At 41.5% G+C, this 13,323-nt stretch overlaps 1 protein-coding gene across 4 annotated transcripts in view; it reads right to left on the bottom strand.

Moving 5' to 3' along the window:
* cntn4 (contactin 4) overlaps positions 1-13,323 on the bottom strand; it is a 101,301-nt gene that overhangs the window by 43,001 nt on the left and 44,977 nt on the right. The window lies entirely within an intron of this gene.

Raw genomic sequence — 13,323 nt, 5'->3', positions numbered from 1 at the left:
TATAAAAAAGGCATCTAGCTGCAACGGGCAGGGCTCTCACTCTGGGAAACAAGCTGGCTTAATTCACACTAGAAACATCCTGAAAAAAATTCTGCCAGAAATCTTGTTGACCTGTAGTTGCCACTCTTCATAGTCATTCTCCTACATGAAATGGCAGCATGCACTTAATGTCGTATCTAAAAGTGGAAGGTCACCCTACCGGCACAAAACACACAGCTAGAGACATGACCTTTGGGAGTTACAATTGCTTTGCTTTTTTGCTGATTCAATTACCTACTATGGCTGCCAGTCTTGGTTCTTTGCGAAAGACGGAAGAAACCAAAAGCTATGAAAGTAGCCTTTCAGTCCGTGAATATCAGAGCACGACTTGAGTCGACAAACACAACTGTTCTTTTGGAGAAAGAATGTTATATAGTGGAGTTGTATTCCTGCAACATTCAAGATCCTAAACGAATGAAACGTGATATTTGATTATGAAATAAGGCCTACAAAAGACCATGATAATATAGGTTAAGGGAGGCATGTGAGTTTTCCTTCAAAGTATATACAATGTATATTGCACAAGTTGTCTAAAATGAAAAAAAATGTTTTTTTGGTCTTCCAGCAGAGTCTCTGTTTGTCGTATCCCTCTTAAAGGTCTGTTGTGCCACCTCATGTGTCCCCATGAGGCTCATCATGGCTATCAAATCATATCAAGTAACTGCAGTGATTATGACGATCCCAATTTTCAATGCATTTTCATAATTTTTATGCCATCTCGTTATATTGCTTTTCTTTTTTTAAAATAACAATAACAATAAAGCACAAGCATAACAAAAAAACTAATTCAGAAAAGATTTAAAATTAATAAAAGCATTTTCTAATAGTACTAATATTATTTTATGTTTACTTCATATGTTGCAAGAAAGTTCAATTAGCACAGGGAATGGTACGGTTTCTTTAAGAGACCTACTATGTGTCTTGCTGTGTGACTAAATGTAGGTTCTGTGTTATACACTTGATGCACATGATGAAGTGTTCAGAGAAATAATGATTAATGAATCAGTCTGAAGAAGAAATGTTCCATGTCTGTTCTGTTTGTTCTTTAAACTGTGTGCTAACTCACTACCTCACTGAGCCCCTGAGGAGGGTGGGTGTCACTCGTGGGAAGAAAGTATTCCTACAAAGGCCCAGAAACATATGACACAAGTATCTACATATATGGTTCTTGCCGTTAGTAATGCTCTGAGTTCAGACAGGAACAGAGTACAGAGGACCCAGTCACAACATGACGCCAGTCTGAAAAAAAAGGGCCAAAAGTGCAAAAAATTGGAGGCAAAAAACATTATTTTGGTTATTTTAATGTAGCTTTAGTGTGAGTGAATCTTCAGTTTGGACTAAGCCATTTTCTATACCTTCTACACTATCTACACATCCACGATGTCTACGCTTCTAAACTATCTACTCTAACTATACTATACTATACTACTACAAAAGCGAAACTCTGGCTCCAGTCAGAGTTTTATTTCCAAGTCCTAGCGTGTTACCGGTGTTACAACACCAGCAGGCTCGTAGCAGAAGCAGTGCTACTGCATTGGGGGAACAGTACCTTACTCCACTGCGGCGCTAGGTCGAAAGCAGGCAAGTTTCAGGCTGGCTGGTGCAGGGCCACGGTTCCCATGGCTTCTGGAGTTTTTGCTAGGCAAGTTGAGAAGCCTTTCTCCCTGCTACCCATCTGATTTGTGCAATTAATACCCAAGACTTCAAAACCAGCAGCCAGGCACTCCATCAAAGAGCTGAGGACATCTGCTGCTGGAATCTGCCATCCTGTAGACCCAGTGAGACTTAGAATGTTTGACACTAGGATTCTGAATTTTCACCACTGAGACCTTACTTTATTTTTCATCAGGAAACCTGCATTTGTCTGTTTGCTTTATAGGCTGCTTGAAAACTATCCAGAAATGGGACTTCTTCCCGCAGTGGTATGCTTTATACCAAGAGGGATTTGATTCCAGTCCTCAGGGTCCAGGTCTTAGAAATTTTCCACTCTGCCTTTACATGAATCCAGTTACCAGTTACATGAATCTATTAAATCAACTAAGGGATTACAATAGCCAGGACTGGATTAGGATTCGTGGTCCAGATTTGAATGCCACTGTTCTAAATGTTCCCACAAATGAAATTTAACATTACATGTGAATAGTGAATACAGCCCACAAGTCTTCAGTGACAGATCTATTTTAAAAAAACAAAAAACAAAAAAAACCCTCTAATGTTGTAATGTTGTAATCAACAGTTCCCTGATCAAGTTGGATCTTGGCAGCCTGTTTAACTGACAGACATGTAGCATCTCCCCCTGCGAGCCCAATCAAGTCAGTTTGCTCATTAGCACACCGCTAATTACAGAAAGCAGTCTTGAAGGACTCCTGCCTTAGCTCTCTCGAATTGCCTGGTCATTCATCACAGTGTAATCCATAGTCACAGACCTGGGTCCTATCATGCAGAGAAAGGGAACCAGAGCAGGCTTTTCAAACTATTTTCCCCATGGTGAGTTTGGCAGAGTCCTGAGGGTGGAGGGAAACACAAAGGCTAACAGAACAATTGAGAGAGGCGCAGAGACCTGAGACACAATGAGAGGCAGAGGAAAGAAAACTTGTTTCTTCTTCTTTTCTCTCTCTCTCTCGCCGTCTTTCTATCACTTTCTATTTGACGCTTGCAGACACAATGATTACAGATCAGTATGCTGCTACCATACATGACTGAGAGAGGGATAAGATGTAATCAGCTAATGATTCTTTACTGTAACCGACTGCTGACTGACTCTTTTGGCCCCACTCATTGGCAATGATAATGTCACACTTTCAGAAATACTGCAGACTCTCTAAGTAATTGGATAGTAACACTTTTTTTGACTCAGAACTCAAGCACACTGAACATTAGGCTAAGCACAGAATGTCAGTCTTAATGTTCGGGTAGTACAGCGTGCTGGAACTATGTAGTAATCACAGGCATTTCTTGCTTCAAAGTCATTTCAGGGAAAAAAAAAGTAATCAGACCATCCACTCCTTGTTTGTTCTTAGCTCTGTGCTGTTACTTCAATAGTTTAGAAAGATAACAAAACATGTGGACTTGATTCTAGATGAGGCATTTGTTCCTGTGGTCTGTTGCTGTTGCTTCCTTGAGCACAAAAGAAGCATAATAAGGCTGAATAAATCAACTAGGGCCAAAAAATTGGATATGTCAAAATCAATATTTATGAACTGTTTGGATTTTTTTTAAGAAGCAAGAACCAGTATATTTAACAACAACAATGACTGGCATATCACAGAACCTGGTATGGTAGTGCATGGTCTTAATCAAGATATTTAATGAAGATAAATTTCTATACAGTTCAATCTCATTATGCAAGCACAAATGTGTCAATAAACTGAATGCACCAGCAAAAATCTCAGGGGACACAAGATGAAAACCACTGTTAAGCAACAAGACCAGGTAACACTTGCTTAAAAAGTGCACACACACACACACACACACACACACACACACACACACACACACACACACACACACACACAAAAAAAAACACCTGTTGCTAAGTGAAAGGAAACTATGGGGAAAAAATCCCCACAAGCCACCTGGCTGTGTGTGGCTGTCAATAGGACTAGCTCACTTGTCTTTGCTGATGATGTAACTGCAGGATGAATTCAGAAGCAGACAGGGACATCTTCACTGCTTAGATACAACTCAATCCTGCAAAATGTAATGCTTTACCTTACTGCAAGGCACTGAGCCAAAATATACCACCAAAGCCACTATGGGCTTTTTCAAGGCTAAAGAATGGAATGCTCCTGACTGAAAGTCATGACTTGAGCTCCACTGAGCATGCATTTCACTTACTGAAGACAAAACTGAAGACAAAAAGCTCCTGAAACAATGAGGAACAGGAAACAACTGCATTAGAACAGGGCTGATTGGCAGAGTTTCACCAGGGAAGATACCTAGCATCTAGTGATGTCTGTTAGCTGCAGAAGTCTGACCCTGTGCATGTGAACTTTGCTGTCACTTTGCAGTTTGATCCAGTGTGTTGGAATAAAACAATCCAGAAACGGTCACTGTCCAATTACCTACAGCACTAAATTGTATTGATATAATAAGATTGTAAATTACAAAATACACATCTAAATAATCATACAGGTGCATGCCCAACCCCTTCATTATACAAGATGAGAAGAATTTCCAAAGTTACTTTGTGATGGCAAAGGCATATTTCACAAATACATGTTCATTAATGTTTTTTCCTACCAGGTGCTCTTTCAATAAACTGATGGTGTTCCCAAAAAGGAATTATGAATGGTACATGAACTATTGCAAGAATATAGGGACATCTATAGGCTTTGCCATAAAGAAAGCTTGAGTCTTCTCTCTTTGGAGGAGAAAGCTTGAGTCTTCTTTCTGAGGAGGAGAAAGCTTGAGTCCTCTCTCTCTGAGGGAGAGAAAGCTTGTCTTTTCTCTGAGGAAGAGAAGGCTTGTCTTCTCTCTGAGGAGGAGGCTGTCAGCTGCTGAGAAATACAGTTCACATTATGGCAACTCTGCTGGGCTTGCAGAAGAAAACAACAAAAAAAGCTGTGGTGAAGTCAACAAGGAATGAAAAGGGAAGAAAAAGGATCTTAAATGATTTGTGCAAATTCATAGGCAGTCCATTTGTGTGTGTGTGTGTGTGTGTGTGTGTGTGTGTGTGTGTGTGTGTGTGTGTGTGTGTGTGTGTGTGTGTGTGTGCGCGTGTGTGTATGTATGTGTGTGTGTGTGTGTGTGTGTATGTGTGTGTATAGGTGGGGAATGTGGATATGAAAAATCCAAAAAACCTACAGAGGAGCAAATTCCTAACTCTTGAAAACAGAACTGTCTCATTACTAGGAAACGAATGCTGTGAGAGCCGCTACCATCTGATTAGTCACAATATCTACCGCCAGCTAAGCAGAGTGAACTCTTTTGGGTATTCACTGTTGAATCTGCAAGGAGCTGTCCAGCGCTGGTTAAATGAAGCAGCATACCTGCTATTCACCAATATCCACCAACCACTGCTTGCTGACTTTCTTAAAAGTTACCTCTGTAATCATTCCAAATCCAGAAAAAAAAGGTGATGGCATTTAAGGAAGTATTTTAGAAAAAATGTTTTGCACTTCCCAATTCTGACCAAGTGTACACAAACTGGTGTTTAACAGAGGCAGTACAAGCTTTTGCTCATGTTATGCAATTCTATTCAGATAGTCATTGTATCAAATGGTGGTCAGTGGGATCCAATGTTGCATTTAAAGTCTCCTCAGTGGATTAAATAACAAAACAAAACAAAAAAAAACATTGAAGTGAAAGTTTAACCGATTAAAAAACCACCCTGTTTGCCTATTAAGGCTATCCTCAGCATGGAAAGCCAGAAAAGCAATTAGTCCCCCCATAAGCACGAACTGATTAAGGTGACCGTGTAATCTAGCCTTAATGACAAACAAGCTCAAACTGCTTGGCCAAGCAGTCCTTAGGAGTATACAAGCCGCATCTGGATCTGGCGCCGTAACGTGCAAAGCGAGGCCCTCAGCTCCGTTCCCGCCATCTCTTATGATTAATATCAACACTCGACACCTTGCTTCTTCCACTTCATGCTCTGCAGTTAATGCCTCGGGGAGACACCTGTGCTTTGCCAGCACTTTTCCGTTCTTCTCTTTCAAATACAATACGTCGCAGACTGAACAAGCCAGGCAAAGCCGTTTGTTGGTAATCAGCCGGGTATCTATTTAAGGCTTCATTTTGCACCCTGTCACATCATATGGAGCTAATGGAGTTTGCACGTGTAAGGCGTGCCCATACGCGACGCGCTGTAACTGCACGCTATCAATATTGGTGCTCTCGGTGGATTTTAATAGCAACGCAGCTACCCGATCATCTTGTGTTAATAGCATACCTGAAGCGTGTCATGACAGCAGTACGCATCATCTGAGCTTTCTAGCAGATAAAAAGGTAAAAAAATAAGAAACACAGAACTACAAATAGTACATCTCTCCGGTTTCTGTGTGTACATGTAATTTATCATGCAATGGCAGATCACATGAAAGGTCATTTTGGCTTTATTGTGACAGAAGTATATTCTCCTTCAGTAAAGGAACTGGTTTCACATGCACTCATTTGAATGTTGTATTAGAATATCAAAAGTGCTACGGTGGCAATAGATGCAAGCGGGTGCCAATCAGCATGGTGTAATCTGCATAATGCTAATTGCCCCATATCATTATTAGCAACATTAGCATTTATGGCTAAGTAGGCTATTCTTTTAACATATTCTTTATTTATTGTGTTAACACTTGAGCATTTTTTGATACACTGAGCGTCAGTTAGGTTCAACTCTTAACTGCCACACTACTCTGTACCATCTTGCTAAAAGAGAACTAGAGAGAAAACCCAACACAACCACCACATTCACTCCACAACTCTGCTCAAGGTCTTGTGAATCCCTCCCCTTTTGTGCCTCCTTCTCTCTCTCCCTTTATACGCAACGAGATAGAATAATGCTTGCGGTGTGCTCCACCATGGCCTGGAACCCAAGAAGAGAGTGACTTTTCCATCCCTCTCAATTCTCAGGGTGGCACACGCAAAGACTTTCAGTCTTGGCTACACCTAAAAGCTTCTCTCTCCATTAGAAAATGGAGGGCAGCTACATTAGGTGCTCACACTAAACACGGTAATTGTGGAATATAAAGAGCATGCCGGGGTCATGTGGAGGAAGGCTCTGTGTTTGGGATGTGGGGGTGGGGTGTCCTGAGGGCTGAGACAAAGGACTTTGAGAGATAGGGGAAGTGACATGCCCTCAACAGCCTGCCTGTTGCTAATGGGAACTGACTGTGTGTGGCAAGTGGATTGAGATTTGATTCCACAGTTGCGCTTTTGAGGAGCGTGCGCACACACACACACACACACACACACACACACACATATACACATGCACCCACTTGTACACAATCCATTCTGGCCACTTAAAAGGGATGCTATATTGAGTGCTGTTTAACAGATGTTAAACAGACATACAATAGTCATGATTTTTTTGAAGGTGGGTCTTCTCCAGAACATTGCACTTTGACTGTGAGAGCTCTTTTAGATAAATTGACATTCAGGAATGTCGAGTGCAATACACTGTGGAAGCATGAAGTATTGCATTTTAGGGAAAATTTGCTTCAAATGACCTTAAAGTCAGGGATAATGTTGCAAAGCTAATACGGTTCCTTATCTTAATTCCAAGCCTAGCTAATAATCGGTTGTTTTTGTAGTCGAGAGTGAGTTTTAGTGTATTCCTGCAGGGCTGTGTTCACTCCCACAGGCACTGATGGATTAGTGCATGTGTGCGTGTGTGTGTGTGTGTGTGTGTGTGTGTGTGTGTGTTAGCAGGCAGCCTCAGGGACATGGTAGTGTGTAACTGGTGTCTGATGGAGAGACACGTGCTGTTTACAGACACCAAGTCAGCATTAAGGTGCTCCTGCAATTCTGTTGTAAGTCATACAAATCTTTATCAGCATATGAGCCATCATATGGAAATTTCAATGCGGCTTTAAGAAGCATTTGCTCTTTAGGTATCCTGCACTAGCATATATAAAAATATAATGCAAAGAAAATGTACTAAATAATAAGTCCTGTTTATATTCTTAATGAATTTAGAAGCCAGTTAGTACTCTCAGAAGTTTTCACATTCTCTCTTTTTAAAAATGTCTTCACATTTAGTAGGCTTTTTTTTTTAATTCCCGCAGTGTACAGATGTTTCAGCATTTCTATGATAAAAATCCTAAATTGATTAGGTTAATTATTAACACAAAATGACATTTGATTATATCTTAAACACTGTCAGACTATGACATCAAGTCATTAATTCAAAGCAAATCCAGATGTTTGCTTACATGCTACAACTAGGGATTTTTCTGAATTAGTACATTTGGAAGCTCAGTAAATAAACAAATAAATAAATTCCTATGATGCATGATATAGTTGCTTACTTTTTAACTTATAAGTGGTGTTGTAAACTCACGTCTCTTAGAGTCTTTCTGTAAAGGAAATTTTCCCTTGTGTGTCAATGCAGGCTGAACCATATATTTCACAATGCGTTTAAACATAGCTGGACCTTCCAGCAAACATGCTTGCGTGTGCTCAAAACGCGCATCGAAGGGAACTGCAGTCTCCTCCCAGCTCTCTCTCTCTTCTCTCTCTATACTCCACCCCCCATTCTCTCTTCTCCTCTGTCCCCTGCCAGTAGATCATATACAGCTCAATCAGCATGTGCGAACATAACCTCTGCATGCAGCCGACAGCCCGGGGAATGTCAGAGGCCAGCTGTCTTCTCTACCTCATGGCTCTCCAGACAGCCAGACAGCCTCCCTGGCATCTGGGCATGGGGTGTGCTGGCCAGGGTGGATAGGGGCATGCATCTCTGTTGAGCAGAAGCTGTTCTGGAGCCAGTTGCTACAACAGACCTACGCCGCTGTGTTTGCTCCCTACCACGCTTCCTACGGTCTAATTCAGGACAGGGGGTTGCCGATGGGGGCTAAGGAGAGGGAGGGGCTGGAGTGGGATGGAGATGTGGGGTTGGCGTGAACAAAGGTAGAGTGTTAACATCACTTCTCAAAAGAAGTTGGTGGTTTGAGGGGTGACAGTTTGGAGTCACATGATTATGCTACGTGTTTATGAATGTTTCAGTACTAATTAGCAAGTGACTGATTCTTGTCTCTTGGGTGTATTACAGTTTACGCTTGGATATGAAAGTGTGTGTGTGTAATACTTCATGCGTGTCCTTAAAGGGCACAGCAGCTAATGAAGCTAATGTCTCCAGTCAACAAGATCTCATGCATCTCCGCCCCCCGCCCCGCATATATTATTATCATAATATTACACTGCTTTTGTCATCTTTACACCAACATTCATGTGTCACCAAGAATCATGTGTCATTCAGGTGTCAGCAACATTCAGTTTACACTAACATTCAGGCGTCACCGAGAATAAGTTCCCCTTTTGCTTGGCTTGGCTTCTTTCCAGATTTTTCACCTGCTGCTCTCATTCTCAGATAGCTTATCTGAGGTCTGGACTTGAACTTCTGTAAAGCTGCTTTGTGACACAGCCCAACATCGGCATTGCGTGCTTGAGTTACAGTTGGCTCTTTAAGTGTGTCTTTTTATATAAGAAGTTAAAACAAGAAAGTCTATCTGGCTCCATTCATAATACCACTTATACAACAATATGGTAAAAACATAACATGCAAAGAATATTCCATGTTCTAGCTCAAAAACCTGATACTTGCAGACCCTGCACACAGCAGTCCTGCCCTGTGGAACTGGCTTGAAAGTGGCCAGTCAATCCAATAAAACAAAAAATAAGAAACAGTAGTGAAAACTTCAAGAAAAACAATTGACATTCACTATAAACCACTATTTTTGGTGTTTTTTCATCTTTTGATAGTGGATGTTATCAGTTTCTTAATTGAAACTAATATTTCATAACTTGGGCCCTGTATGCCAGATTCATAAACCATAATGGTAAGCATGCTACACCTCACAAAATATAGGACACAGTATTTAATTCCAATTCATGAAGTACCATCAGAAGGTGATAATTAGCACCAGTGTCAGCTTACTGCTGCACTTAATTCACCTGTGCCTGACGCAAAAGCCAATCAAAGTCAACATGTAAATGGTGCCATGCATATTAAAATCCTACACCAAGAGTCACATGACTGACAAACCCCAGTCTTGAGACCAGTGTTGCACTGAAAATTTCCAATTACATAAAAATTTAACTTATTTGTAAATTTCATCAAGACAGATTGTTTGAAAGCATGGTTGTGCAGAGCCGATGACTTCAATACCTCTTCTAAATCATGGCAGAGGAACATGTATTTTAACCCTGTCTTGTTCCCTTTGTCTTGGCTGTTCATTGGATGTTTGAATGACTGAATGTCTTTATGGATGTCTTTGAAAACCCGTATCTGCATGTATGTAGGTTTGTACTCCGTGCCTCCTCCTCTGTATGGTTATCCCAGCCTTCAAGTTTCTTAGCCTCTGTTATAGCCTGCTCCCCCCGTTTGCCTTCGTGTGCTTTTGTTTCTTTGTTGTCATGTATTCTCGGAATCTCTATGTTGGCTGTATGACCCTGGACTACCATAACGACTCTGAATCTGGATTTGTCCCTAATAAATCTTGCTCTTCTCCGCACGTGTCCGCTTCCTTACCGCTCACTGTTACAATGCTCACTCAGAACAGACCAAAAATGTCCCTTTTAAATAAATTAGTCAATTATCTAAATAGGTGCATGTGCAGAAATAACACCAAATATTGTTACAGAAAAGCTCAACTAATCCACATTAGCTTCTTACCAAGACATTTAGCACTGGACAGGTTTAGGTGGTATTTTTTTGCAGAGTGGTGTTCTAACATCATATGCAAACGAGGATGAAATGCAGTAGCACCCATATCATGCAAATGGTAAAATATACCAGCAGTCCACATTTATGAATGGGGAAATGTGTTATGGTGGCACTAATTACTACTAACATCATGTTAAATAGGTTTGTATGAATTTAGCCCCACATGTTTTACTACTGATATAATTTATTCATAAATGAATGCTAATTAACACTAAACCTCTTATTTCTGTTATGTTTCCTTTGGTCTGTTTATTTGGATTTTGTGGCCAAGTTTATGTGTTTGTTGTTGCTCTGAGTCTCAGACCATATATATAATGTACACACAAACATACACACTCACCAGCCACTTAATTAGGTACACCTGTTCAACTGATTGTTAATGCAAATATTTTATCAACCAATCACATGGCAGGTTCTCGATTCATTTTGGCATATAGACATGGTCAAGACGCCCTGCGGAAATTCAAACCAAAAATCAGAATGCAGAAGAAAGGTGGTTTAAGTGACTTTGAAGGTGGCATGGTTGTTGGTGCTTGACAGGCTGGTCTAAATATTTCAGAAACTGCTGATCTACTGGGATGTTCATATACAACCATCTGTAGGGTTTACAGAGAATGGGCCATAGAAGAGAAAATATCCAGTGAGTGGTAGATCTCTGAGCAAAAATGCTTTGCTGATGCCAGAGATCAGAGGAGCGTGGCTAGGCTGGTTCAATAGAAAGGCAACAGTAACTCAAATAGCCATTCGTTATAACCAAGTTATGCAGAAGAGAATCTGAATGCACAACACGTTGAACCTTGAAGCAGATGGGGGACAGCGGCAGAAGACCACACTGGGTGTTACTCCTGTCAGCTAAGAACAGGCAACTGAGGTTACAATTCACACATGCTCACCAAAATAGGACAACAGAAGATTGGACAAATGTCGCCTGGTCTGATGAGTCTTGATTTCTGCTGTGGCATTTGGATGGTAGGGTCAAAATTTGGCATAAACAACATGAAAGGATGGATCCATCCTTGTATCAACAGCTCAGGCTGGTGGTGGTGTAATGGATAATTTCTTGGCACACCATGGGCCCCTTATTACCAAGTGAGCATCGCTTAAATGCCTGTGTGATTCTATAATGTGGACCAAAATCGCTGAGGAATGTTTCCAGCATGTTGTTGAATTTATGCCATGAAGAACTAAACCAGTTCTGAAGGTGTGTGTGTGTGTGTGTGTGTGTGTGTGTGTGTGTGTGTGTGTGTGTGTGTGTGTGTGTGTGTGTGTGTGTGTGTGTATAAAATATTTGTTGGTATATCATTCACTGTAATACACTGATTGCACTGATGAGCCTGAAATTCACCATCACAGAACCTGAAGTGCAGCCTGCCCTCTTCCGCCAAAAGCAGTGCTAATCGAATGACCCAGACTCCTCCCGCAGATATCAATAAACTCCCACGACAGAAGGGGCCACAGCTGGCAACGAGCATGTCCTGGCTCGAGCAGGGACGTGCGCAAACCGCATGCTAATTCCTAGCTGGCCCCGACCGCAGGTGGTGGCGGTCCTGTCCAGATCCCTTGCAGTGTGAGCGTCGGTAGTCTCAAATGAGTGGCTACACGTACGTGACGTACCAGTGCATGGAAAGCAGTGGCCATGTGCGACCAGGTCATGACTGGGCCATTTCTGTCCGGGCTGTGCTGAACAATTTGGGCTCTGGAATGTGAATGTGATTTGACCCGTCTTGAGGTCAGACAAAAGTGTGTGGTAACTCATATAATCACGGCGCAGAAAGAGAAAAAAGAAAAAAAAAACAGGCAGACCTTGAGAAAGGGAGGCTTTCTAAAGGGACGATACAGGCTTTGTTACACATACTTGTATCTCAGCTCTGCTTCTCACTGACTGCTCTCTTTTTGTCTGACTGAAGTGTCTTGCACCAACTACTTCCATACCCCAGTCTCTGGCTTTTCCTACCCATCTGATATATTGTTCTGCTTAATTATTCCTGCCAAATTTTTGCTGAGAACTGGAATAGCATTTTGTATTCCTCTTTGTGCCATGACTCTGCTCTACACAAGCACAAGAGAAATAATTAAGGCAACTTCTTTAATCGTATTAATGGATCCCAACCCCTGAAGGCAAAAAAACATATTGTTTGCTGCATTTTGAGCTCTTGGTAAATATAGTGTTGAGAAAGGTGCGCAGAATATTCGCCAAACAAGTTTTACTTTAGATGTTGTGGAGTTGGTGGTGGTGGTGGTGGTGGTGGTGGTGGTGGTGGTGCAGCTGTTCCTGATCTGCCAGACCAGACCAGAGATTTGAAATTCTCAAATAAAACTGCTGCAACTGTCAATTAATAAAGGCTCCAAAACAGAGTTCTGCCAGGCATCAATATGCCTTTTTTGCTGCAGAAAAGAATTTTTTGATAAGCATCACTGCCAACACCATTAATAAGCTGCTAAAACACATGCCGCATACTGCCGGATTAATTTATATGGGCTATTACGTTGATATGGCAACGTTAATGAAGACTTCAGCTTGGGAGGTAGAGAGAGAATTTGGCTGTGGGTGTTACAGTAAGACAGCATAGGAATACAGCTGCTCAGAAAGCTTCTATGATGTTTATGCTGTATTGAATATAGTGCAGGATGCTGGCTGTCAGTGTGTGGAGATGGACAGGAGAAAGTAGCTCGCACATAAACACCCAAAGTCTCTGGAGGTACACAGGACATGCCCGCACTCGCTGGGAGAGGGACTGAGAGATTCAAATTGGAGCATATCATCTGCTACTGAGGCAACACAGCACTGGGAAGGGAAGCTAGGAGATATCATAGCTTTATATTTGTGTAGTTATCATTGGGTTGTGGGAGGAAATAAAGAAAAACAGTTGGGCTGGGGAAAGGGTTGACAGCTGTTCCTT

This window comes from Electrophorus electricus, chromosome 7 (genome assembly GCF_041902795.1).
Source record: "Electrophorus electricus isolate QZ-2024a chromosome 7, ASM4190279v1, whole genome shotgun sequence".
Classification (NCBI taxonomy): domain Eukaryota; kingdom Metazoa; phylum Chordata; class Actinopteri; order Gymnotiformes; family Gymnotidae; genus Electrophorus; species Electrophorus electricus.
Note: the sequence above shows the minus strand (reverse complement) of the source record. Positions and strands in the feature narration are given on the sequence as shown.